General features: G+C 43.8%; 1 protein-coding gene across 13 annotated transcripts in view; it reads left to right on the plus strand.

The window, feature by feature from the left end:
* PTK2 (protein tyrosine kinase 2) overlaps window positions 1–23,016 on the plus strand; it is a 262,791-nt gene that overhangs the window by 720 nt on the left and 239,055 nt on the right. The window lies entirely within an intron of this gene.

A 23,016-nucleotide genomic window follows, 5' to 3' on the forward strand; every position in this document is an offset into this window, starting at 1 on the left:
GGAGGCCGGGGAGCTCAGGGAAGACGGGGAGGCCGGAGGATTCGGGGCTCGGAGAGTCCGAAGGTCTGGAGGCCCGGGGCCTCGGGGAGGCCGGCCGGCCTCTGCCGGGGCGGGTCGAGTGCCTCCAAAACAAAAGGGGAGAGAGAGGAAGGAGGGGGAAGAGGGAATCCGCGGGGCCGCCGGGGGATCGGCCGGCCCGCGGGGCAGGGAAGGGTGGGCCTCGAGCCCGCGTGCGGGGCGGCGGGGCGGCTGTGTCCCCCGCGGCCCGCGCTCAAGTTTTGTGTAGCCCGGAGGCTTTCTCTGCGGTATCCCTGAAGACCTGGCAGGATTCGTTGCGCTTCCCAAGTTTCCTCCTCTTCTCGCCCCAGCCCCCAACTCCGCGGCGCCCGGCGAGCAAGCTGGAAGCACTCTGGGTCCTTTCCTGGCACCCCATTCTTTCTCAAAGGAGTGTGTGTGTGTGTGTGTGTGTGTGTGTAGGGTGTGTGTGTGTGTACGTTGTTACTTGGTTTTCTTTGATTTCCGGATTTTGTAGCTTAATGCACTAAGGGTAAAGGTTTTTGTTTTTGCCATTTCAACAGTGTCTTATTCTTGCTTAGTTAGCCTGCAGCTGGGTTTTTGGCAGACTAAGAGAATAGTAATATTGTGGTATTCATGGGAACTGGCTGAAATACGGTCAAGTTGAAGGCGATGTAAGAGTTTGGGGGTCTGTACTTAAGGCGACCATCATTGGAATTCTTACTTAGGATGTAAACATCTTCGTGGTAGGAAAAACAGGCCATTACTGTTCGAAATGCAATACCAGAGCCTCACCTTTAATACTTTTGTTTGTAAAACGGTTAATGAAAATAGTCTCTTCATTGAAATGACACACACAAGCCCTCAGGGTAGTTGTCCTGTATTTGACAACCTCTGAAAAGTGGGAGGAAAGTATGTGGATGAAGTGATTAAATATTCACAGTAAATTAGCATTTAGCGTACTTTGTTGAGGTACAGTGTAGATAATATTTTGGTCCAGTTGTACTGTTGAGTTAATGTTTAAAACCGTGTAGTATTTAAACACATGAAACTTTTAAAGGAAGTTTGTGTTTTAACTTTCAACTCATAAAGATAGTATGTCTTAGTATCTTTATGAGTACATTGTTTTATATTTTTGGCTACTCTTGGAGGGGAAAAACTAGTTGAACTTACCATTATTCTCTTCTGAACACTTGTGTACTAACTGCTGCTGAAACAGCAAGATCAAATATTATAGATTCTACTTTGAAGAATTTCTTTCAGGTCATTATCAAATAATCCAGTTTAATAATGAGCACTGGAAAATATTGTTTAAAACACATGTTCCCTTGTAAACGCGGCCCCATAAGACTTCATGAAAGGACTGAATAGAAGGACTATATATCATTCAGAGGTGATGCATTGAGAAGCAAGTGCTTGGCTAAATAAAGACATTGAATCCAAAACTTAGTATTTATGATGTGGGGCAAAGAATGCTGGGACTCCTACAGGAGATTGTCTGAGGCTGTCTGTCACGGAAAGTGCGTACTAAGTATTAGATCAGGAGTGATCAGGAGTGTTAGATCCACTAGTGCAGCGGTCGCGAAGTGTCTGGGGAAAGCGGGAGTTAGGAATGGCAGTAAGGATCATTAAAACATTTTTAGCTAAACTCTTCTGTGTAACACTCCATGCCCTTTGTTGGAAAGTACAGAAATTAATGTTCCAATTCTCAAAGTTGGGTTCTTCAGCTAGATAACTCTTACTAGAAAGTTGGAGAAATTGTCTAAATAACAAAATCGTATCGTTAAAACGTTCCCTTTAAGAAAAAATGTTGATGAGCTCCCTCAGAAGAAATTATTGTTATATTTTGTATATACATATATAGTCTACGGTGTTATAAAGTGTTATGTGTAGCAAAAGATAGTTTTGAAAATTACTATCTTTGCATGTTATTTTGAGTTATAGTGATGTGGGATCTTAGTTCATATCTCTAAAGGTTTTATGGAAACCTTTTTTTCCTATATTTTAATGTGTCTTAATTTTGAGAAAAATAATTAAAAATTGTCTTAAGGGTAACAAAAGATGCAATTCAAATTGTTAATACAATATGTAAATCTTTAATTTTTTAAATTAAACATTTTCAATTTAGACATTTTCAGATAGAATAAATCTGGTTTTAAATTTCAGTGGCATTTAAAAAGTTCTGTTACTTTTGATTACTGTAGCTTTATAGTATAGTCTAAAGTCAGGGAGCATGATTCCTCCAACTCCCCTTTTCTTTCTCAAAATCTCTTTGACTATTCGGGATCTTTTGTGTTTCCACACGTTTTTAGATTTTTGTTGTTGTTGTTGTTCTAGATCTGCAAAAAATGCCATTGGTAAAAAGTTCTGTTATTTTTATCATATTTGTGAAATGAGTTTTTAAATGAGGTTTTTTTTTTTGCTAGTAAATCAGAAAAGTTTAGTTTCTGAAGTGCTTTATTTTGCCGTAAAGGTCTAGTTTAAGAACATATTTTCATTAGTTTTCTCTTACTGAAATCTCTTAAATAATTAGAAAAAATTACTGTGGGGATCTTTGAGAATTTTCACTGATGTCTGTATTTAAAATGTTAACTTAAAAAATTTGGACAGAGTAAATGACCTTATTTGAGTCAATAGTAATAAACTCCCAGAAGTTTATGAATGCAAATAAGCGTTCAAATGTTAAGTTGCTTATCAACCTTTAGAAGGATCCTTGGAATGGAGAAGAATGGAGAGCAGCTCCAGCTTGCCTTGGGTGCACCTGTGTTTCTCTAGCTCGCCCAGATACATCCAGAAGTTATGGTTTTTTTTCTTCTTTTCTGTAAAACAGTGTTTAGTAGTGGATTATTTGAGCCCTTTATTGCTTTTTCTCTCTACTGACATTTTGGCAGGGTTCTTTTTTCTTCTTCATTTCATGACTACCAAAAGGCAACCCAGTGCAAGAGAAATGAAATTCATATGTACCAGTTTTTGGCATTAATTTCTAGGAATTGTGCTAAATCTTATCATTCAGAACTGCACAAATGTGTTTCTGATTGTAAATCAGCAGAGGAACCCACTCTCTTTCTGTCTGTAACAGTTGTATTGTTTTTTACTAGGCTCTGTGATGGAAATGAAATTCAGATACACATATATAGTTAAACTTTCAGTTTAAATGGAATTTTTAGCAAAACTGTTAATTATAGTCTGATTTGCATAAATAGTAAGGAAATGATTTATAGACATAGTAGGAAATAAATGTTTCCCGGAGTGGCAGTATTCCCACTCTTTAGCAGTTGGAAGCCTCAGAGAAAAATACTAGTAGCATCACCACAAAGTTTACCTATTTTTAAGGACACGAAGGTGTTTCCTTACAAACTTTGTATTTAATTAAAATACTCCTACCTAAATCTTATTTATGTACATTGCTATTTACTATAAACTCATTCTTCACATCGAGAAGAATGACTGAAGTTACACATTTGAATATTTTCCAGTGGTAGGGGAAGAACATTACTGGGTACCTGTGTGGGTGCCCTGTGCTGTTGGTAGGTGTTATTACCTTTTTACAGATGAATTAAATGTGGGAGAGTCTCTATCCTGTAAGTTGCATTTGTTAAACACCATGTGCCAGGCCTGAGCTGGGTGCCATATTGCTTTATCTCCTTTATTACTCGCTAGAACTACTGAGTTGTACTGCTGTCTGTATCCTCCTTTTGTAGATGAAACCCTGGAAGCATCCAGTTAGAGTAGCTCGCCCGGGTCCTCAGCCCACAGTGGTGGACGGCTGGGACAGACCCGAGGGACTCTGCAGTGCCAGCTCCTAACAGCCTGCCTGCGGCCTCCTTGGCTGGAAAAGCAGCAGTCTGTAAAATCTTAATCCAGTCTTCTGCAGTAGGAATAAATAGTGTGCTAGTGTAATGACCATGTCTGGGAAAGTTTAGATAATTGTATTTTCTATTTGAATCTGACACCTTCAGATCATGAAGTTCTGATCTGGCCAACATAGTATAGGTAAACATTTTAATTAATATACCAAAATTGTTTAATTATTTGAAATTAATTTAGGATTAGGTAAAGTGTATAATGCATGATGCAGTGATTGATACTTCTTATTTGTCAAGATGTGCTTTAGAAAACTCCACATTTACAGTTTTTTCATTGGTGACTTTTTTGGGGTGTTGATGTTTGAAGACAGTTTTGTGGGAAGCAAGGAGTATGTAAGGGAAAAACAGATTGCACATTTCTCACACAGGTATGAGCCCCTTGTAGTAATCCTAGTTTTTACAACCTCTGACACATTGCTGCTCTATAAATGTTTCTGAAGTGAATGTGCTCATTCTCACCAACTTAGAATTTTCCATTCTGCTTTTTTTAAGATATATTTTTTAAATTAATTAATTTATTTTTGGCTGCATTGGGTCTTTGTTGCTGCATGCGGGCTTTTCTCTAGTTGCGGTAAGCGGGGGCTACTCTTCACTGTGGTGTGCGGACTTATTGCTGTGGCTTCTCTTGTTGCGGAGCATGGGCTCTAGGCACATGGGCTTCAGTAGTTGTGGCACGCAGGCTCAATAGTTGTGGCGCACGGGCTTAGTTGCTCCGCGGCATGTGGGATCTTACTGGACCAGGGCTTGCACCTGTGTCTCCTGCATTGGCAGGCGGATTCTTAACCACTGTGCCACCAGGGAAGCCCCATTCTGCTTTTAAGAGTCGGCATATACTCTGTTCCTTTATTGGGGGCCAGTGAACCAAAACGAAGGCTGAGAAGAACCTAAACAGTTGTGTCTGTGGGCTGTGTGTGCCTAGGATCTCCCTTCTGCCCCCATATTCTGTATTGAAAGTAGTCCAAGGTGCTCATCATGTCTGCTGGTGACCAAAACACCATGCATTTGTCCTTGCTGGCCTAAAGGAAGAGCTTAAATGATTTTACACATTACATATTTTTAGTGGCTTGTGTGTCTTCTCATGAGAATTTAAGCACCCATGACGCAGAAACTTTGTTTTACACACTTTTCCATCTTCAGTACCTGACACAATATTTATTGAGTAGAAGAACCCAGACTTATTAATTACTGGAGAACAGCTATTACATCAGTAGCTGCCTGCTGTTTTGTTTGCCTTGGTAAAGGACCTCACTTTAAAACCACATAGGACTTGATACCAGGGAAGAAATGGATTATCGTGTTTTCACCTTTGTCTGCTTTATTTTAGATTACCGCTGTTATCAGACTTGGGCCAGGGAAAAAATACTGCTCTGCCCCTTTACAGTTTTGTTCTTTTTTTCTAGAAACTGATCCTGTGTTAATTGATCTTGTGTTCTTTAGGACTCATCCTAAGTTCTGCAGACATAGAAATTGCTCAAGGTGACACAAAATGAGCGGGACTTGTAAAAGCTCCTTCATTACTGGTCCAGAAGCTCTAACGTGTCTTTTACTAATCAGCTGGATTCATTGGCTGCTTTACAAGAATTTTCCATTATGCCCTGAAACCATTTTAAAAAACCCATTTTCGTATTGCTGCAGTGCCAATTACATATACAACATGCCAGCTTTCCCTTGCCGTGACAGGTCACTTACCTTTACTTGGGGGAAAGTCAACATTTGGGTAAAAAAGAGCAGTTTGTTCTTCCTCAGCGAGTTCCCCCTTAGTCTTGCTGTACGGTGTGGGGAAACAGGCACTCAGAGAGACCAGGAAGCTTCAGGTTGTTGAATTGGTTCTCAAAGTAGCCACAGGTTAGAAGTGCAAAAAAATGCTCCAGCCCCGCCTCTGACCTACTGAATCTGACTCTGGGGGCGGGGCCAGTGGTCAGTTTCAACTTGCTGTCAGGAGCTTTTGATGCATGCTAATGTTTGTGAACCACTGCTTTAGAGTGTTTTAAAAGAAACACCAGTTGTAGCAGGCAGACATCAGTCATAAATGGCAGAGGTATGTGTATGGTCTTTTTGACCACTTAGATTTGCTAATGAGGTTGCTTTCATGTCAGGACTCTTAAATATGTTTCTAAGGGTTTTTAGAGTCTTGAGAAGACCTCACAACTCCTTTTGTTTAGTAGAGATTTTGAATGTTTTCTGCTGAGACCACTTAATTATTTTGAATCTTGATGTGGATTTTAAATGAAAACTCTTATGTTGAAGTGGCAGTTTGTGTGGCTTCCGGACTTGTGGCTTTTGGCAAATAACAGGAGAGTGTGTACATGTGAGTGCTTAAGGCACACGTTCCCTGGTGGTTTTGCTTTGGTGCTGAAAAATTGGCTAGCTTTGTACTAGAGTCAGGGTGATTGCCAAGTCTTGGGGTGACTAATGAAGCAGCATTGTGTGAATTGATTCTATGCCTAGCATTACATTCATATCTAAATTTAATGAATTTCGTTTTGCCTTTTGTCCTTTCCTTTTTTTTCCTAAGAAGGCGGCTAAGTAAAAGTTAGTGTACCAAAAGGGATTGGTGATGTGCCTTGTGCAGAATTAGATGCATCTGTTGGTAAATAGACTATTATAAGCTGAGGGACAAGGATTCTATATTATCTTTTCTCATGCTGCCATAGTAGATGGTCAGTCAGTGATTGTTTGACGATTGAAGAAGAGTCTCTCCTGCTGAGGTCCTGCAATTACAGAGACTAAAGCGAATGACCTGCCGCTGTTGTGGGCCTTTTGTGGTAAGGGGTCTTTTAAGTGTGTGAAAGTTGTTACAAAGGTAGAGACGAAGAACTCATCAAAGGCAGATGGAATTAAGTGTAATGTGATCTCAAAACAGTGAGAAGGTTCTTTCCACGTGAATTTTCTCCACCCTCCCCCTGCCCCCCCACCCATGGTCAAGCTTTCAGTTAACTGTGCAGCTGCATGAAGGCAAAAATAATATAAATGAGCTGGTAGAAAGAGCTATTTGGAACAATTTCTTTTTCCTTAAAATTGGTCCAGTGAAATTAAAGTTCGCATTAATGTGACTCCCATTAAATGTATAGCTGTCTGCCAATTATTCGTGGGGGATTGGTTCCAGGACCCTCCTCGGATACCAAGTTCCTTGGATGCTCAAGTCCCTGACCTAAAATGATGTAGTATTTGCATACATACATTTAAATGCACACCCTCCCGTATACTTTAAATTGTCTCTAGATTACTTATAATACCTAACACAGTGTAATGCTATGTAAATAATTGCCAGTGTGGCAAGTTCAAGTTTTGCTATTTGGAACTTTCTGGGATTTTTCCCCAATATTTTGAGCCTCGAATGCAGAACCTGAGGATGCGGAGGGCAAGTGCATTTGAGTGTGCCTGGCCCAGAGCGGCTTCTCAGTGGATGGTTCTCCTGGGATCCTCCCCTCCCTAACCATCAGGCTGCATCCCCTGAGCAGCCTTCTCTCTGATTACAGCTTCAGCTCATCCCCGTCTGTCTCTGTCCCCCGTCAGTCTCCCCTCCCAGCTCCTTGGGGTCGTTTCTGTAGTATTATTACCACCTTGTGGTTTTATTTTATTTTTTAAAAATTTTATTTGTTTATTTATTTATGGCTGCGTTGGGTCTTCGTTGCTGCACGCAGGCTTTCTCTAGTTGCGGTGAGCTGGGGCTACTCTTCGTTGCGGTGCGCGGGCACCTCATTGCAGTGGCTTCTCTTGTTGTGGAGCACGGGCTCTAGGTGCGCGGGCTCAGTAGTTGTGGCTCGCGGGCTCTAGAGCGCAGGCTCAGTAGTTGTGGTGCACGGGCTTGGTTGCTCCGTGACATGTGGGGTCTTCCCGGACCAGGGCTCAAACCTGTGTCCCCTGCATTGGCAGGCGGATTCTTAACCACTGTGCCACCAGGGATGCCCCACACCCTGTGGTTTTAAATAGCCTTTTCTTGGTTATAATGAGGTTGCATATCTTTTTATACATTTACTGGCCATTTTTATTCACTGGTTTGTGAAGTGCCCATATTTTTCTATTAGTTTTAAAGAAATTTATTTGTAGACTTCTGTATATTCAGAACACAGGTCCTTTGTTGGTTATATATTTTGCCACTGTCTCTTCCTACTTTGTCATGCAGTTTCACTAGCTTGGTGGGTTGTTTTTTTTCTTTTTTGAATGAAGAGAAGTTCTTAAGTTTAATGTAGTGCAGTTTATCAGTCTTTTCCTTTATAGTTGGTGCTTTTTGTGTCTTTCCTTACCCTGAGATAATGAACTTAATTCCTGTTATTTTCTAAATGCTTTATGATTTTGCCTTTCCCCTTTAACTTTATAATTCTCTTGGAATTGGTTTTGGTGTGTAGTGTGAAGGAGGGATCCAATTTCGTTAACATGTGGACATCTTAGTTGTTCCAACACCATTTCTTAAAAAGAATAAATGCTCCTTTCCCCCAGTGCTCTGTGGTGACACTTTTGTTGTAAATGAAAGGTCCATATATATGTGTGTGTGTCTGCTTTGGACTCTATTTGATCCCTCTGGTACTAAGCTGCCTACAGTATTGTAGCTTTATAATAAGTCTTATCTCCTCGTGGACCTCTTCCTACTTGGTTCTCCTTCAAGTGTGCCTTGGCTATCCTCAACCCTTTGCAGATCTGTATATGTTTTAGAATCACTTGGCAACTTCCCAAAAAATTCTTCCGGTTGTTGTTTGGGATGACATTAAATGTATAGATCAATGTATAGAGAATTGATTCTAGATTTGGGTTATTACAGATAAAATGTATGAATATTTTTGTACGAGTCTTTTTGTGGACCCAGGCTTCTGTTTTTCCTGGCGATGGTTGTTTAGGATTGTAATGGCTAGATCATATGGTAGGTGTCTGTATAGCTTTTTTTTTTTTTTAACATCTTTATTGGAGTATAATTGCTTTACAATGTTGTGTTAGTTTCTGCTGTATAACAAAGTGAATCAGTTGTATGCATACATATATCCCCATATCCCCTCCCTCTTGCGTCTCTCTCCCTCCCTCCCTATCCCACCCCTCTAGGTGGACACAAAGCACCGAGCTGGTCTCCCCGTGCTATGCAGTTGCTTCCCACTAGCTATCTATTTTACATTTGGTAGTGTGTATATGTCAGTGCTACTCTCTCACTTGTCCCAGCTTACCCTTACCCCTCCCCCTGTCCTCAAGTCCATTCTCTACGTCTGCATCTTTATTCCTGTCCTGCCCCTAGGTTCGTGAGAACCGTTTTTTTTTTTAAAGATTCCATATATATGTGTTAGCATACAGTATTTGTTTTTCTCTTTCTGACTTACTTCACTCTGTATGACAGACTCTAGGTCCATCCACCTGACTACAAATAACTCAATTTCATTTCTTTTTATGGCTGAATAATATTCCATTTTATATATGTACCACATCTTCTTTATCCATTCATCTGTTGATGGACACTTAGATTGCTTCCATGTCCTTTACATGTTGTAAATAGTGCTGCAGTTAACAGTGTGGTACATGACTCTTTTTGAATTTGTGTAGCTTTTTTCTTTTTTTTTTTTTTGCGGTACGTGGGCCTCTCACTGTTGTGGCCTCTCCCGTTGCGGAGCACAGGCTCCGGACACGCAGGCTCAGTGGCCATGGCTCACGGGCCTAGCCGCTCCGCAGCATGTGGGAATCTTCCCGGACCGGGGCACGAACCCGCGTCCCCTGCATTGGCAGGCGGACTCTCAACCACTGCGCCACCAGTGTGTAGCTTTTTAAGAAAGTGCCAAACTGTTCTAAAGTGGCTGTACCATTTTACGTTCCTACCAGCAGTGTTTGAGGGTTCCAGTTGCTCTGTATCATCGGGGCAACACGATGGTTAGTCTTTTAAGTTTTTGCCATTCTAATAGGTATGTCATGGTATTTCATTGTGGTTTTAACTTACATTTCCCAAGTGCCTTAATAACACTGAGTATCTTTTTTTTTTTTTTTTTTTTTTTTTTTGGCAGGCCTCTCACTGGTGTCGCCTCTTCCGTTGGGGGGCACAGGCTCCGGACGCGCAGGCCCAGCGGCCCTGGCTCACGGGCCCAGCCGCTCCGCGGCACGAACCCCCGCCCCCTGCATCGGCAGGCGGACTCTCAACCACTGCGCCACCAGGGAAGCCCCCCATGACTTTTTTTTACAACTAGATTTTTTTTGTTTTTTTTTTTTTTGTGGTATGCGGGCCTTCCTCTGTTGTGGCCTCTCCCGTTGCGGAGCACAGGCTCCGGACGCGCAGGCTCAGCGGCCATGGCTCACGGGCCCAGCCGCTCCGCGGCATGTGGGATCCTCCCATACCGGGGCGCGAACCCGGTTCCCCTGCATCGGCAGGCGGACGCGCAACCACTGCGCCACCAGGGAAGCCCCCTGAGTATCTTTTTATATGTCTACTTGCCATCTGTATATCTTATTTGGTGTTCAGATCTTTTGCCCATGAAAAAACTTTTTCTTAGGGGTGGATTCTTTACATATTCTGGATGCAGGTCCTCTGTGAAATATTCTCAATGCTTTCCTCCCATGCCGTGGCTTGTTTTTTGCATTCTCTTAACAGTGTCTTGAAGAGCAGAAGTTATAAATTTTGATAATGTCCCATTTATCAATTTGTTGTTTTATGGATTGTGCTTTTTTGGTGTCATATTTAAGAAATCGTTGCCTAACCTAGGTCACAAAGATTTTCTCCTGTTTCCTCCTCCCCTCTCTAGAGTATTTATAGTTTTAGGTTTTACATTTAGGTCTGTGATTGATTTTGAGATAATTTTTGTTTGTGGTGTGGGATATGGGTCCATATTACTTGGAGGACTCTTTCGAGGCCGAGAATGAAGATAGCTCCCTCCAGAGAGCATTTGTTTCTGCTTCAGCCAGTCTGGGACCACCTTAAACCAAGTCCAAGGTTTGAGGTTTTCTGGACCACACAGAGCTGTCATTGTCTTGGTGAGCTTATTCACTTCTGGCTTACTCTCATCCTGAGCTGTGTAGCTTTTGAGGTCCTGCTTAGGGAGGTAGGGTTAGACACTTTGGGGGGCCCGGCTTTGATTCCTGTCCCTCTTTCCCTGCATTGTTGTGAAAAGGAAAGTCAAAAATTTCAGAATTGGCAAATGACTTCTGTGCAGAGGTGGTTTCTCTGCTTGTTTCTCTCTGGGTTCCTGAGTTCACTTTAATTTTGGTATTTCCTTCTTGTCCTGTCATTTTCTGTTTGCTTTTAAGATTTTTAAAGTATTTTATCTGTGTTTTTAAGACTTTTTCAGGGGAGGGTTGGACTGAACAACATAGTCTGCAGTTAAGGAGCCAAGGAAAGTTCTTTTTCATTTCACTCCAGTGTCTAGAGTCTAAACCTGGACCCGCCCTCGCCCGTAGCAGCCGCTAGCCACGTGTTTAAATTAAAATGGAATCAGATTTAAAGTTCTGTCCAACAGCCAGGCTAGTCCCATTTCCAGGGCTCAGTACCTACATGTGACTAGCGGCTCCCCCTCGGACGGTGCAAATGGGGAGAAGGTTTTCACAGTTGCAGGAAGTCCTGCTGGGCAGCGCTGGCTGGACCGAGAGCCTCTGCGGGGAGAGCTTCTGCGGGGCCTCGAGGCGGCGAGTCTGCCCCGGAGAACCGCTAACAGAGCTGCCCTTGCTGCTTAAGGTTGGCCATTTTCTGGAATCGGCCTGCAGCCAAACATGGCTGAGCCCCTTAAGGCTTCTGGGGAAGGCTCTCCATGAGGTGGGTGTGGGTCGCAGGCTGTGGCTGTCAGGGTGCGGATGGGGAGGGCGGGCCGCGGGGCGCTCACAGATCTGCGGATGGAACTGGCTTTTGGGGAGAACGCTCAGCATGCGCTGAGCTGAGTCCCTGCCCTGAGCAGGTCATAGTCCAATGACCAGGCAGCAGCAGTGCCATGTTTAGCAGGTGCTGGGCAGAGCTGCGGGGGGACTGCAGGACGCTGCCACCCCATCCCCAGGGCCATCCCCAGGGGTCAACAGAAGGAGCCTGGTGGGGAGGGGGAGGAGGAGGGGGAGAGTGTTCTCGGTGGAAGGGAAGCACAGGCAAAGCTACATGTTGGTGGGAACGTGCAGAGATTGGTTTACTGCACTGTATGTTGGATTCTAGCATCGAGAGAGGTAGCAGAAACCACGGATTTAAGAAAATGTCACAAAAGGATATTCCATCCATTCACTGAGTGTTCGCTGTGAATTGGTAAGAGGATTATTAGTGCTGGGGCTGTGTCAGAAGCTCTCTTTGTAGCTCACAGAGCATTAGGATAAGAGCACGTGCTGCAGCAGCCCCCGCTGCCCCTTTCTGCTGCAGGGCGCCCCGGTTGCTGGGCGCGATTCAAGGAACTGGGGGCATGCGGACTTAGCCGATGTCTGTAGCCTGCTGCTCTGGGCGGAAGGGTTCAGCTGGCTCAGTGCAGCCTGGCTGCAGGGGCTCTGTCCGAAAGACAGGGCGGTAAGTGGGACTGAGGGTGGGGAGGGGAGAGGTTGGGGCCACAGACGTGGGCTGGTCACGTCAGTCCTCTTCGTGGCCACCTGTGGGGCCGCCTGCCAGCACTCCTCTGCTTCATTTCGGGATCAGAGAGCAAGCAGAAGAGGTGAAAACTCAATTTAACTGTACCAGGGTATGTATTTGAACTGATAAACTACCTCAAAGTCCAGTGTGTGCGTGCCCTGTATCAGGCTTCTTAGACTTGAACAGGCACACACATCACCCAGGGATCTCGTTAGGTTTTAGGGTCTAATTCAGTCTGTCTAGTGTGGGGCATCAGATCTTGCATTTCTAGCAGGCTCCCAGGTGGTGCCGTGCTGGTGATCCCTGGGCCCCCCTTTGAGTAGCAAGGTACTGGTTTTCAAGGTATGGGTCATAAGATGACGTTGCCTCACTTAGTTGGAACATTGAATAACCACTGGCAGTGCAGTGGTGAAGGGCATGGCCTTGGAGTCAGACTCTGACTCTGTGGTCTTGGGCTAGTTTGTTAACTTCTCTAACTCCATTTCCTTGTCCTTTAAATCGGCCAAATAATAGAACCATAGGCTGATGAGAGAATGAGGTGATAACGCAGCATGTAAGGTTCTGGTGTTCACTAGTGCGTGACCTTTTGAGATATTTCACAAAAGGTAATAACTATTAAAAGTAATTACAGTAAAAGTTTGCCAGTTTTCAAAGTTCTCAGTCCTCTCTGCATCATTGCCCATTTTGTAATATTGCAGCTCAAAGAGAATGGGGGTATTTCTTTCATTTACTGCTGTATACACAGAGAACGTAGAGGCACAGCTGATACAGCTTGTTTTCCTGTGGGTGAATGTCCTTTGACTTTTTCAGCTCCTTGCTGTCAGCCTCTTCCTTTCTGCTAGGGTCAGAAGGTGCAGTGCTGTGTCTTCACATAGATTTTGTTTTTTAATTTATTTATTTTTGGCTGCGTTGGGTCTTTGTCGCTGTGCACGGGCTTTCGCTAGTTGTGGAGAGTGGGGGCTACTCTTTGTTGTGGTGCGCGGGCTTCTCATTGCGGTGGCTTCTCTTGTTGAGGGTCAGAAGGTGCAGTGCTGTGTCTTCACATAGATTTTGTTTTTTAATTTATTTATTTTTGGCTGCGTTGGGTCTTTGTCGCTGTGCACGGGCTTTCGCTAGTTGTGGAGAGTGGGGGCTACTCTTTGTTGTGGTGCGCGGGCTTCTCATTGCGGTGGCTTCTCTTGTTGTGGAGCACAGGTTCTAGGTGCGCAGGCTTCAGTAGTTGTAGCACGCGGGCTTCAGTAGTTGTAGCACGCGGGCTCAGTAGTTGTTACTCGTGGGCTGTAGAGTGCAGGCTCAGTAGTTGTGGTGCACGGGCTTATTTGCTCTTCACGGGACGCGCAGGCTCAGCGGCCATGGCTCAAGGGCCCAGCCGCTCCGCAGCATGTGGGACCTTCCTGGACCGGGGCACGAGCCCGTGTCCCCTGCATCGGCAGGCGGACTCTCAACCACTGCGCCACCAGGGAAGCCCTGGCACGCGATTCTTAACCACTGTGCCACCAGGGAAGCCCCTCACATAGATTTTTAAATAAGCATTTTTTTTTAAAGTTGCCAGTAGTAAGGGTGATGGAAAGCCATTTTATACTAAGGATTTTGAAACATGCATAAATGGGAATTGTTTGAGTTTCTATTACATGGATATTATACTTAATAATTAAAGTTAAAATATCAATCTTCAGTTTTATTTCAAAACTTTGTGGAAATTTTCAGACATATGCAAAAACAGAATGGTGTAGTGAACTCTCTCTGTATTCATCACCACCTTTAATGGGCATCATTAATTAATATAAACTCTAATCAGAGATACTGGCTTATATTTAAAAGATGTGGGGGCTTCCCTGGTGGCGCAGCGGTTGCGCGTCCACCTGCCGATGCAGGGGAACTGGGTTCGTGCCCCCGTCTGGGAGGATCCCACATGCCGCGGAGCGGCGGGGCCCGTGAGCCATGGCCGCTGAGCCTGCGCGTCCGGAGCCTGTGCTCCGCAACGGGAGAGGCCACAACAGTAAGCAGTAAGAGGCCCGCGTACCACAAAAAAAAAAAAAAAAAAAAAAAAAAAAAAGATGTGAAGGCACTTGCTTTGGGAACATATATGCTAATGTTGGCCAGATATTGTGGCCCTTGCTAAAATGTGACATAACAATTCATCACACATTTCTTTCAGAAGACTGGAAGGGATCAGGTGTAACTGTACAGCTTTTTTAAGTCAGTGATGCACAGAGCATCTAATAGTCCTCATGAGCTGGGTGTTAAGCAAGGCTGTACAGTCTCCACGGCCTTGGAGACTGGCGTGGAAAAGTCATCCCTTCCTCCCTCCCTCCCTCCCTCCCTCCTTCTCTCCCTCCTTCCCTCCTTTCCCTCCCTCCCTCCCTTTCTTCCTCCCTCCCTTCCTCCGTCCCTCCTTCCTTCCTTCCTTCCTTCTTTCCTTCCTGCCTCCTTCCTTCCCTCCCTCCCTCCCTTTCTGTTTTTCTTGTACTTGAGTCAAAATAAACAGTAGCTTGCTTTGCTTTGCTGTCTTGCTTTAATGCTCCTGATAGCAGTACATATCTTGTTTTTTTAAAACTTAGTCATTAGGATGGAGAAGCAGCATGAAGCTTTAATAGAACAAGGTTCATTAGAGAGATACACTTAGTGTATTAGTCTTTTTCAAAAAATGATTTTATTAAACATTGAAGAGATACAGAAGAACATGTGTAAGATGTGTGTAAGGTGTAGATCAAGAGTGCTCTGACCTCCCAAAGGAAGGTACCCGAGTCTGCAGAGGTGAGCTTCCTCGTACTGGCCCAGACAGGACACATTTGGGCTCTGCAGGCCACCTACAGCTTCTGTCCCCAGTACTCAGCCCTGCCATTCTGGCACAAAAACAGCTGTGGTAAAGGAGTGAGTTGTCTGTGTTCCAGTACAATTTTATTTCTGGACCCTGAAATTTGAATTTCATGTAATTTCACATGCAACAAAATGTTATTATTCTTTTAATAATTTCTTTAATCATATGCAGTGTAAAAACCTTTCTTAGCTCATGGGCTGTACAAAAACCAGCAATGGGGCCACCCTGGTGTAGAGAAGAATAAAGCAAGCCTAGCACCTACGGCCCAGCTGCAGCAATGGAGGCATCCCCACTCTGAAGGCCCGCCTGCTGTCCACCGCAGCCCACCTCCCACATTGTGAAGCCTGCATAGCCATCCTCCCCTCAGCCCCCTTAGCTACAGCCTCCTTCTTCAAGGCCTGATATCATTTGTATTTTACTCACTTTTATTTTCTTTGTCACTTGGCTGTGACAAAATCTCAGGGCAAAATGTCTGTTCACTACTGTATCCCCAGCATTTAAAACAGCGGTCACTGAATGCATGTTGCGTTTATCATTTCTTATTTTTGTGTTAGCTTCGTCTGTGTTGAACTTTCTATGAGGGAATCACAGTACATGTGACTTGCCTTTTCCCACTCAGCACTGTGATTGAGACCCGTAGGAGGTGCCGTACGTGGTCAGTACGTTCACTTTCACTGTTGTGTAACCTGGTCTCCAGTTGATGGGCATTTGGGTGGTTTGCAGCCTTGCTCTTGCAAGCGCTGCTGACACGTCTTTGGCTGCCCACGTGTGTGGATGCGTCCAGCCTGCCCACGTGGGAGTGTGATGCCGGTTCTGGGCTGGCCAGCCTTCAGCTTGACTGCTTACTGCCAGATTGCTTTTAGAGTACCCCTGCCAATTTACATCCCACTCCTGGTTGCTCTGCATCCTTGCTAGTAGTTTATTTTGTCTTTTTTTCAGTTTTACCATTCTGGTGGTTATGTAATAATATCTTTTTGTGGCTTTAAATTGAATTTCTCTTATTACTAACTTTGTTGATACTCTTTTAATATATTGGTCATATCTCTTCTCTCTTCCATGAAGGACCTGTGAAAACATTGACCTAATTTCTTCTTATGTTTTTCTTATTGACTTGTAGGTGTTCTTTCTACGTGTGGATTACTATCCTTTGTCATTATAAGTTGTGAATATTTTCTTCCAGTTTCTGGTTTGTCTTTTTACTTTTGAGGTGTCTTGGAACTAAAGTTCTTAATTTTAATGTCGTTGACTTTATCAGTCTTTTTCTTTTTTTTTAAAAAAAATTAATTAATTAATTAATTAATTTTTGGCTGTGTTGGGTCTTCGTTGCTACGTTCAGGCTTTCTCTAGTGCGGCGAGCAGGGGCTACTCTTTATTGTGGTGCGCCGGCTTCTTGCTGCAGTGGCTTCTCTTGTTGCAGGGCACGGGCTCTAGGCACGTGGGCTTCAGTAGTTGTGCCACGTGGGCTCAGTAGTTGTGGCACGCAAGCTCTGGTGCGCAGGCTCAGTAGTTGTGGCGCACAGGCTTAGCTCCTTCACGGCATGTGGGATCCTCCTGGACCAGGGCTCGAACCCATGTCCCCTGCATTGGCAGGCAAAAAAAAAAAAAAAAAAAAAAAAAAAAGATGTGAAGGCACTTGCTTTGGGAACATATATGCTAATGTTGGCCAGATATTGTGGCCCTTGCTAAAATGTGACATAACAATTCATCACACATTTCTTTCAGAAGACTGGAAGGGATCAGGTGTAACTGTACAGCTTTTTTAAGTCAGTGATGCACAGAGCATCTAATAGTCCTCATGAGCTGGGTGTTAAGCAAGGCTGTACAGTCTCCACGGCCTTGGAGACTGGCGTGGAAAAGTCATCCCTTCTCCCTCCCTCCCTCCCTCCCTCCTTCTCTCCCTCCTTCCCTCCTTTCCCTCCCTCCCTCCCTTTCTTCCTCCCTCCCTTCCTCCGTCCCTCCTTCCTTCCTTCCTTCCTTCTTTCCTTCCTGCCTCCTTCCTTCCCTCCCTCCCTCCCTTTCTGTTTTTCTTGTACTTGAGTCAAAATAAACAGTAGCTTGCTTTGCTTTGCTGTCTTGCTTTAATGCTCCTGATAGCAGTACATATCTTGTTTTTTTAAAACTTAGTCATTAGGATGGAGAAGCAGCATGAAGCTTTAATAGAACAAGGTTCATTAGAGAGATACACTTAGTGTATTAGTCTTTTTCAAAAAATGATTTTATTAAACATTGAAGAGATACAGAAGAACATGTGTAAGATGTGTGTAAGGTGTAGATCAAGAGTGCTCTGACCTCCCAAAGGAAGGTACCCGAGTCTGCAGAGGTGAGCTTCCTCGTACTGGCCCAGACAGGACACATTTGGGCTCTGCAGGCCACCTACAGCTTCTGTCCCCAGTACTCAGCCCTGCCATTCTGGCACAAAAACAGCTGTGGTAAAGGAGTGAGTTGTCTGTGTTCCAGTACAATTTTATTTCTGGACCCTGAAATTTGAATTTCATGTAATTTCACATGCAACAAAATGTTATTATTCTTTTAATAATTTCTTTAATCATATGCAGTGTAAAAACCTTTCTTAGCTCATGGGCTGTACAAAAACCAGCAATGGGGCCACCCTGGTGTAGAGAAGAATAAAGCAAGCCTAGCACCTACGGCCCAGCTGCAGCAATGGAGGCATCCCCACTCTGAAGGCCCGCCTGCTGTCCACCGCAGCCCACCTCCCACATTGTGAAGCCTGCATAGCCATCCTCCCCTCAGCCCCCTTAGCTACAGCCTCCTTCTTCAAGGCCTGATATCATTTGTATTTTACTCACTTTTATTTTCTTTGTCACTTGGCTGTGACAAAATCTCAGGGCAAAATGTCTGTTCACTACTGTATCCCCAGCATTTAAAACAGCGGTCACTGAATGCATGTTGCGTTTATCATTTCTTATTTTTGTGTTAGCTTCGTCTGTGTTGAACTTTCTATGAGGGAATCACAGTACATGTGACTTGCCTTTTCCCACTCAGCACTGTGATTGAGACCCGTAGGAGGTGCCGTACGTGGTCAGTACGTTCACTTTCACTGTTGTGTAACCTGGTCTCCAGTTGATGGGCATTTGGGTGGTTTGCAGCCTTGCTCTTGCAAGCGCTGCTGACACGTCTTTGGCTGCCCACGTGTGTGGATGCGTCCAGCCTGCCCACGTGGGAGTGTGATGCCGGTTCTGGGCTGGCCAGCCTTCAGCTTGACTGCTTACTGCCAGATTGCTTTTAGAGTACCCCTGCCAATTTACATCCCACTCCTGGTTGCTCTGCATCCTTGCTAGTAGTTTATTTTGTCTTTTTTTCAGTTTTACCATTCTGGTGGTTATGTAATAATATCTTTTTGTGGCTTTAAATTGAATTTCTCTTATTACTAACTTTGTTGATACTCTTTTAATATATTGGTCATATCTCTTCTCTCTTCCATGAAGGACCTGTGAAAACATTGACCTAATTTCTTCTTATGTTTTTCTTATTGACTTGTAGGTGTTCTTTCTACGTGTGGATTACTATCCTTTGTCATTATAAGTTGTGAATATTTTCTTCCAGTTTCTGGTTTGTCTTTTTACTTTTGAGGTGTCTTGGAACTAAAGTTCTTAATTTTAATGTCGTTGACTTTATCAGTCTTTTTCTTTTTTTTTAAAAAAATTAATTAATTAATTAATTAATTTTTGGCTGTGTTGGGTCTTCGTTGCTACGTTCAGGCTTTCTCTAGTGCGGCGAGCAGGGGCTACTCTTTATTGTGGTGCGCCGGCTTCTTGCTGCAGTGGCTTCTCTTGTTGCAGGGCATGGGCTCTAGGCACGTGGGCTTCAGTAGTTGTGCCACGTGGGCTCAGTAGTTGTGGCACGCAAGCTCTGGTGCGCAGGCTCAGTAGTTGTGGCGCACAGGCTTAGCTCCTTCACGGCATGTGGGATCCTCCTGGACCAGGGCTCGAACCCATGTCCCCTGCATTGGCAGGCGGTTTCTTAACCACTGTGCCACCAGGGAAGCCCCAGTCTTTTTCTTTATGATTAGCTTTTTTGGGATCTCATTTAAGGAATCTTTCTTTGCCCAAGGGCTACAATTTGATGTGAGGTATTTTTTTATTTATTCATAAAACATTTATTGTTCTATTCAATAAATATGTTCAATATTTAGGTATATTTTCTTTTCTTTTGGCCACTCTGCATGGCTGGTAGGATGTTAGTTCCCTGACTAGGGATTGAACCCAGGCCCTCGGCAGTGAAAGCATGGAGTCCTAACCACTGGCCCGTCAGGGAATTCCCTGTATTTTCTAATTTCCATGAAGATTCCTTTGATGACTTATGATTTATTTTAGTGTTTGATAAATTCCAAATGAGTTAATACTTTTCATGTACCTTGTTGTGACTTATTTCTAAACGGGGATTGTAGTAAGAAAATGTGTCCTGTATGGAACCACTTCTTTGAAATTAATGTTATCTTTAATAGACCCACATCCTAGTTCAGTTTGGCTACATCTTGGTCCTGACTCAGAAACTTCTGGGCACCTAGGTACTTAACTTCCAGCTATGCATAATTTATACCTTGGTTTTGCAAAAAGATTAGATTAATAGATTAGACTAAATTTTTTTATTTAATAGAGTTTCTTATATTTCATTTCTGCCTCTGGAAATACTTGTTTTATTTCCTGCCTGAAGTCGAGGTGTTAATGTATGTTCTCAGCTCTTGGACTCTGTTCTGTCCAAGCTGAAGCTTGAGGACAGGTGGCTGCCTCGACTGCCAGTTTGTTTCAGCTTAGCCGATGGGCAGGGGTTCATGCTGTGCCTGCAGCTGCTTCCTTTCAGTGGCATTTGTTAATTAAGCTGTTTAATTTTACTTTCTTAAGGACTGATTGAAGAAAAGGAAGGAAAGAAAATTTTAGTTTGTGGTTATACCAGGGTCTTTTAGCCTAGTGCTTATTTTGCATATCCATTTCATTTTTGTTTTGTTTACAAAAAGTAGCATTGACTTGAAAATTAACAAAATTAAATAATGAGTCAGAAATTAAATTTTATCCCTCCCCTAACGTCTCAGGTATTGGTAATTGAAGGGGTCTGGGCATCATGGTTTGTGTGGGGAGGCAGGTCTTTTTAAAAGAAAGAGTATCTCATCTGGGAAGCAGAAGACCTGGGTTCAGATATTGCCTCTCTGCCTTTTGTCAGGTGACTTTTGACAAGTTGTTTAGTTTCTGTGAGTCTCGGTGTCCTTACCTGTAAAGTCTAGTATTTATAATATCAGCCATTGAGGGTATTTGTGCAGCTACTGTGTAAAGTTTGGACAAATGTGAAGTGCTAGGATCAGGATCTTTACCCGACTTATGTAGTGTTTTACTACTAAAGGCTAAGTCTTTTCCACTTATGTGTTTCCCTGGTTTGTTTTTGAGCTGGTCTAGTCAGTTCATTCATTTGTTCAGCATTTATTAAACACCTGTCTTGTGGCTCATACAGTATTAAACCCAGGTGATACAGACAAGAGGGGAGTGGGGCTGGTTCAGGTCAGAGGCTGTGTCACAGCAGGGGCTCTGAGGACTGGAGGGCACGTCCCCATTGATAGTCAAGCTCTGGTGCAGACTTTCTCTGTTAAAGGCCAGACGGTGAACACTTCAGGCTTTGCAGGCCGCATATCACCTGTCACGTATTTTTTTCCCCTCTTTTACCCTTTACAAAAGTAAAAAACATTCTTAGCCAAGGAACCATACAAAAACCGGTTGTGGACCAGATGCAGTGGCCTCTGCAGGTTCTAACTGTCTGAAAGGATCTGTAGAAGTCGAGTGGAAAATGGGAAGCAGGAAGGGCCTTCAAGACAGGACCCGCGCTGTGCAACGGTGTGGAGGCGTGAGGGGCCGGGGTTTGTGGAGCTGAATGTCCCTGTCAAATGTGGAGTACAGGGCAGGTTGGGTAGAGGAGGGGGTGAAGCTGGCCTTATAGGCAGGATCAAAGAGAGCAGTTTGTACTTGATTCTGGTATAGGACAGATTTGTACGGTTGGGGGAGGTTTGGACTGGGTCAGGGGAGGTTTGGACTGGGTCAGCGTGGGCGGCGTTACAGTAAAGCGGTTGGGAAGGGGGAGGAAGCACACGTGTGTCGCTCAGGAAGTGCCTGCCCGGTGTCACTCGCTAGTAAAGTGACGGGCAGGATTCAGATGGTCCAGCTCCACAGCTTGTGTTCTTTTAATGATACAGTTATGTTGTACAGATAAGTGAAGAAAGCCTTGATCAAGGGCGTGACTGAGGAACGGGAGAGAAGGGGACTGATTTGAAGCCCAATTTCTGAGTTAATCTCCAGGCCCCGACCAGGCAAATGACGCGGCAGGGCTGCGAGAGGGGTCCAGGGTAACTCTGGGGCAGCTCCCAGATTTCTCCTGGGGTGACAAGTTCATGAAGCTCTCTTTGCTCTTGAGTTTACTAGGGATCACAGTTGCTTTGAGAAGGAAACATTGTTTCCTGGGTCCATGAGCCCCAGAAATTAAGTTGTAAGCAGAATTGTGTGTAAATGTGTGTTGTTTTTCCCTGGGGAGAGAACTCTAGGGCTCTTGTTGGATTATTAAAAGGGAGCCCAACCCCCATGGGGAGTGGCTCCTTGTTGTTAGATTGTATACTTCTGGCACTCTGCAAAGGTTTAAGCTAATCATCCAAATCACAGGGGTTTTACTTTAAATGTAATACATCCCAAACTGCCAGGTAAACCCCAGACACATGCAGCCCCTCCGAAGTGGAACTGTATCCCTAGCCTTTTCTTCCCTCCAGAGACAAAACAAGACACGTTTTTGGTACATAGAAGGCCGGCCAGGTGTGTGGGACTCCGACGGTCCTGGAATGTTTTCAACATGCTATATTGTGCGTTAGAGCTGAAGTTTACATACTGTTAGGCATCTCTTAATAGTCACATGGCTGTGAGAGATGGACAGGTGTCACCTTTAAGTAGGATTTGCTAGCACCAGAAATGAGTGTAGTTTCTTCCTAGGAATGTGTGACCTCAGGCCCCCAGCTAAATTAAGGCGGCCTAATCAGGCAGGAGGTTCTGAGGGCTCAGAGGTGACTTCCCAGGAGCTGTGCGCGGGCAAGACCTTTCCCTGGGCAAGGTTCATGCTTTACTGCACAAAGCCTAGAGAAGTTAATTATTATTTCTGTCATTACTAGGGAGTTCAAGGGATTATTGCCTTTAGATAGAAGATATATGTTGCAGCCACATGCAGTATAATTCACCACAAAACTGAAAAATCAGAATTTCTGCACCAAAGTAAAGATGTCTCCAGAAGTGTGTCATCCTTGACACCTGTCCTAATGTTTTTATAAGGGACTTGAATAAAGATCAGGAGTCATGCTGGGGGACAGCTCATTTTTAGAATCAGAATTTTAAAATATTTTGACAGGTTGTAATGAAGTGCTGAAATCAATAAGGTAAAATTAAAATTTATCAGGAATAAATGTAAAATGCAGACATAAATCAAAAAGAAGATCAACTGAGAAAGTTGAAGATGGGTGAAATATGTCTTAACTGTACCTGTGTGTAGAAGACAGGGGGATTTAGTTGACTAAAACGGATTGTCAAACCATTTCTGTAAAGGCACACAGTTTCCATAAAAGGAAATATCTTAGGTTTTTCAGACTAATAGGCAAAATCAAGGATATTATATAAATACTTCTGTAATAAGAGAGAACACCGAATTTCTACAGATTTTTCATGGACAGAATTCAAATTATAACTGAGTATAATTTTTTTATAATACAGGTCCACTAATGAGAAGAATGGAATTCTCTTTTAGGGGAGGAAGGGGATAATGCTTTCCTTAATTGGAGTTTTGAA

This window comes from Physeter macrocephalus, chromosome 15, assembly GCF_002837175.3.
Source record: "Physeter macrocephalus isolate SW-GA chromosome 15, ASM283717v5, whole genome shotgun sequence".
NCBI classification, from domain to species: domain Eukaryota; kingdom Metazoa; phylum Chordata; class Mammalia; order Artiodactyla; family Physeteridae; genus Physeter; species Physeter macrocephalus.